At 37.7% G+C, this 4,671-nt stretch overlaps 1 pseudogene; it reads right to left on the bottom strand.

Annotated features, from left to right (window-relative positions):
- Positions 1-262: 262 nt before the first annotated feature.
- On the bottom strand, positions 263-856 carry LOC101422469 (V-type proton ATPase subunit G 1 pseudogene; annotated as a pseudogene).
- Positions 857-4,671: the final 3,815 nt, after the last annotated feature.

Here is a 4,671-nt window from a genome sequence, read left to right as displayed (position 1 = left end):
CTCAGTTATTCTAGTATTCATTGTTCAAACTTAGCCAGAAAGGACTACTTTAAGGTTGGCTGTTGCTTCACACACGTTACAAATGACTATTTACTACTTTTTCATAGACAAAGCCCCTGACCTTTAAGAAAGCCTTAGGGAAATAAAACATTTAACCCCTTTCTTTCTTTGAATGTCATTTTTGGTACTAGATCTAAGAAAGAAAAAGTCAGTATTGCCACATATGTAGCTTGAGCTAAATGGCAAAGGAAATCAGACAACATATACCCATTAAATTTATAAGAAACAGGAAGTAAAAAGATGAAATTCTTTGGATAAGCTCTAAGTCTATACAAAGAACCTAGGTTTGCTACTCTAAAAAGTGAAAGGACCTACTACATAATATACAGAAATAAGTTAATGCCTTTCCCCAAGAATGTAACTCTAGCTTTGCTAAAGCTTCACATTCCATGTGAAGGCATCTAAAATGCCCACCCATGGAACAGGCACTCCTTCTCCCCTATCCATTTATGTGGTAGTTTTCATGGATTTCTGGTCGGATGTCACAGACAAAGGCCAAGAGGTTATCCAGAACTTCATCCCTGTTCTGCTGGAAGTAGTTCTGGAGGATGGTCATCTTCTCCTGGGTCTCCTTCTCCACTTCAGTGCTACAGCTGCCGTGGGATCCCAGAGCCACAGCTTCCTTGGCCTTGAACTCCTTCTCCCTCTGCAGGTGGTACTGTTCAATTTCAGCCTGAGCTTCTTCTTTGGCCTGCTTCAGCTTCCGGTTCTTTCGCTTGCGAGCCTCGGACACCTTCTTGGCAGCGCGCTTCTCTGCCTGCAGGAGCTGCTGGATGCCCTGCGACTAAGAAGCCATGGTGGCAGGGCAAGAGTGCTCATTTAAAGCTTCCTCTCCCTTTTTGCAAAGTTCTTGAATGTCTGGAGCGGAAGAATGGACTTTTAGGGTTTCAGAAATGAGATTCCAATAAGAAAAGGCAGTAACTGGGACCTTTTCTGGTCCAAAAGTTTTGTAGTAGTCTTGTAGACAGTCTCCGACTCTTATCCAACACTTATGATCTATGGTACCTTCTCGAGGGAACCAAGGGCAAGTTTTTAACAAAAATTCAAAAAAGCGTGTGAGATCCTTTTTTTTAACTCTATTTCCTTGGGCCTTGAGTGCCTCTTTCAATTGTTTCATATATAAACTATGTTGGGAAGTTCCTTGTCCGATGGTGGGGAAGGGGGGAGCCTACCTTTTTGCTTTTCTTTTCTCTTTCTTTCTTCTTTTCGCTGACACTGGGTGATTGCTCAGCGGACCTGTCTCATGAGTGAGTTCCCTCGTGGCGATCCCGGGTGCAGTGGGTGAGAGCGCGCTCTTCTTTAGTGCGGCGTTCTATCCCTCAGAGGTCTCAAGCCCCACGCTGGGCACCAGTGTGTCCCGGCCAGTGGGACGATCAACGGGAGCTCTAGATCCTATGAGGGAAGAATGGTATGGGACAAGAGACACAAAGAAAGACAGCAAGACAGTATTCTGATCAAGCTGCAAAATTTTATTGAGGGGACTGAGCATATATACTCTAGGGAGGAGGGGGGTGGCGGGTAAGGATAGGTTGCAGTCTGGGATTGGCAGCTGCTGTTGCTAGGGCGGAAGGCAGATTTGAGGTAAGAACTTTTGGCGCTAACTGGTTCTGTAAAGAAGGGAGAGGGTGACCTAAGCTATTGTTGTATCAGCCCAGGTGGCCATGTTACCGGCATTGCTGAAAGGTAGATTCTATGCATGCTGCCTTAATCGCCCACAACAGTATCCTCTTATGGTACTCTTTATTTCTGTGGGATCAGTGGTGATATCCTTTTCCTTGTTTCTTATTTTATGTTTTTGCAAATTCTCTTTTTTTTCTTTGTTAGTCTAGCTAAGAGTTTGTCAATTTTATTGATCTTCTCAAAGAAACCAGCATTTGGCTTTGTTTATATTTTCTATTGCTTTCTTATTTTCAATTTCATTTAATTCTGCTCTAATCTGTGTTATTTCCTTCTTTCTAATTCCTTTGAGGTTAGTTTGTTGTTCTTTTTCTAATTCCTCCAGGTGTGCAGTTAGGTCTTCAATTTTACTTCTTTTTCTTTTTTAATATAGGCATTTATGGCTATGAATTTCCCTCTCAGTACAGCTTTTGCTGTATCCCATAGGTTTTTGTTTTGTCATTTTCATTTGTTCCTTGGTAGTTACTTGTTTCTTTTGAGCTTTCCTCCTTGACCCACTGTTTTTCTATGAGTGTGTTGTTTAGCTTCCATAACTTTGTGCCTAATCTGGTTCTTTTTCCCTTACTGATTTCCAGCTTCATTCCATTGTGGTCAGAGAAATTACTTTGTTTAATTTCAATGTTTCTGAATTCATTGAGAATTGTTCTGCGGCCTAGCATGTGGTCTATCCTGGAGAAGATCCAAGTGCACTTGAGAAGAATGTATATCCCACTATATTTTGGTGTAGTGTTCTGAATATATGTATCAGGTCCAGATCCTCTAATGTATTATTCAAAGTCTTTGTTTCTTTGTTGATGCTCTGTCAAGATGTTCTGACAGTGATAATAGTGTATTAAAGTCTCCCACTATAATTGTAGAGGCATCTATTTCTCCACTTAGTTTTTCTAGTGTTTGCCTCATGTATTTTGAGGTGTCCTGGCTAGGTGCATAAATGTTTATGATTATTTTTTCTTCTTGATATATTACACCTTTTATTAATATATAGTGTCCATCTTTGTCTCTTACAATGGTTTTGCATTTAAAGTTTATTTTGTCCGATATTAGTATAGCTATTATACTCCTGCCCTTTTTTTGGTTATTGTTTGCATGTAAGATTATTTTCCAATCATTCACTTTCAGCCTGCTTGCATCCCTGCATCCAAGGTGGGCTTCTTGTAGACAGCACATGGGTAGGTCATATTTCCTTATACATTCTTCCAATCTGTGTCTCTTTACTAGTGAGTTTAATCCATTAACATTCAATATTATTACTTTCAAGGAATTACTTACCTCAGCCATATTTTCTTTGGGTTTATGTATGCCATATGTTGTTTTTATTTTTCTTCTTATCTTTTTAGTTGTTCTTACTCTCTCCTCTAACTCCCTCCTGTTTTCCCCTTTTGATCTGCAGAACTCCCTTTAGTATTTCTTATTGATATACTCTCTTAATTTCTGTTTATTTGTTAATATTTTACACTCTTCAACATTTTTGAATACCAGCTTTGCTGGATAGAGAATTCTTGGCTGGAATTCTTTTTCTTTTAGCACCTTAACTATGTCATACCACTGCCTTATTGCCTCCATACTTGCATATGAGAAATCAGCATTTAATCTTATTAAGCGTCCCTTTTTTTGTGATTGTTCTCTTTTTTTCTTGCTGCTTTCAGTTTTTATCTTTTTCTTGAGCCTTGGACAATTTGACAAGTATATGTCTTGAAGTAGGCTTGTTAAGATTTATACTCTTTGGGGTGTGCTGTGCTTCTTGGTTATGTACATCCAACTACCTCAATACTGTTGAGAAGTTTTCTGCCATTATTTACTCCAAGACATCTTCTGTCCCCTTTCCTTTCTCTTCTCCTTCTGGGACACCTATAATGCATATGTTTGTGTGTTTCATGTTGTCATTCAAATCCGTAAGCCCCTGCTGGATTTCTTCTATCTTTTTAACCTATCTGTTCTACTATCTGTTGGATTTCAGAGGTAATATCTTCCACATTGCTGATTCTTTCCTCTGCCTGATCATATCTGCTGTTATGTGCTTTCAGTACATTTTTGATTTCTTGGATTGTGCTGTTAATCACCATCATATATGTTATCTTTTTATGTATTTTTACAATTTCTTCAGTATGTTCTCCAGTGTCTTCTTAATATGCTTTATCTCTTCCTTCACTTCATTAAGTTGATTCATGATATTCGTTTGGACACCTCTGATTATTTGTTCCATGTTCTGCATCTCCTCCTGTTTCTTTAGTTTGTTCATCGGACTGGGCCATGTCTTCCTGTTTCTTAGTATAGTTATAATTTTTTGCTGGTGTCTAGGCATCTGTTTATCTTGATGGGGTTGTTGGTTTGATTAGCTTCTCTCTCTTCTTTATGGTTTTATTTATTTATTTATTTTTGAGTATGGTAAAGTTTCACTTTGGCACTTCATTCCACTTATTCTATTTCCTTGCTGTTGTCTATCCTCCCTTGAAAAAAAAATTAGCGCCAGAGAATGTTCTCTTGGAAAAAAAATTAGAAAATTAGGAGGTTTAGAAAAAGATAGGAATAGAAAAAGAATAACAGTAATAATATTAGTAAAAGGTAGGAGAGGATATGTACAAGCTCTAGGAAATTGAATAATAACATGAATAAGAAGTACATAGAAATATATTAGAAAAGTGGAATATAAACAATGAAACAAGAAACAGAATAGAGAAAATTATATAGACTGAATTAAACGGCAGAATGCTGAGAAGGGAAAAGAAAGAAGAGAGAAAGAAAAGAGTAATAAAAATAGAAAACAGAGAAAAATGGAAAGAGAACTAAAGGCAAGAAAAATTGAAGACCAAATATAATGAGATAGAATGAAAGAATAACAACAGAAAACAGAAGATATGTAGATGAAAGAGAGAAAAGAAATAGCATAAGTAGAGAAAATCAGTAAAAGAAGGAAAAAAGAAAAGCAAACAAACA

The sequence above is a fragment of the Dasypus novemcinctus genome, chromosome 2, assembly GCF_030445035.2.
Source record: "Dasypus novemcinctus isolate mDasNov1 chromosome 2, mDasNov1.1.hap2, whole genome shotgun sequence".
Taxonomy (NCBI): domain Eukaryota; kingdom Metazoa; phylum Chordata; class Mammalia; order Cingulata; family Dasypodidae; genus Dasypus; species Dasypus novemcinctus.
This window is presented reverse-complemented; position numbering and strand designations above follow the sequence as displayed.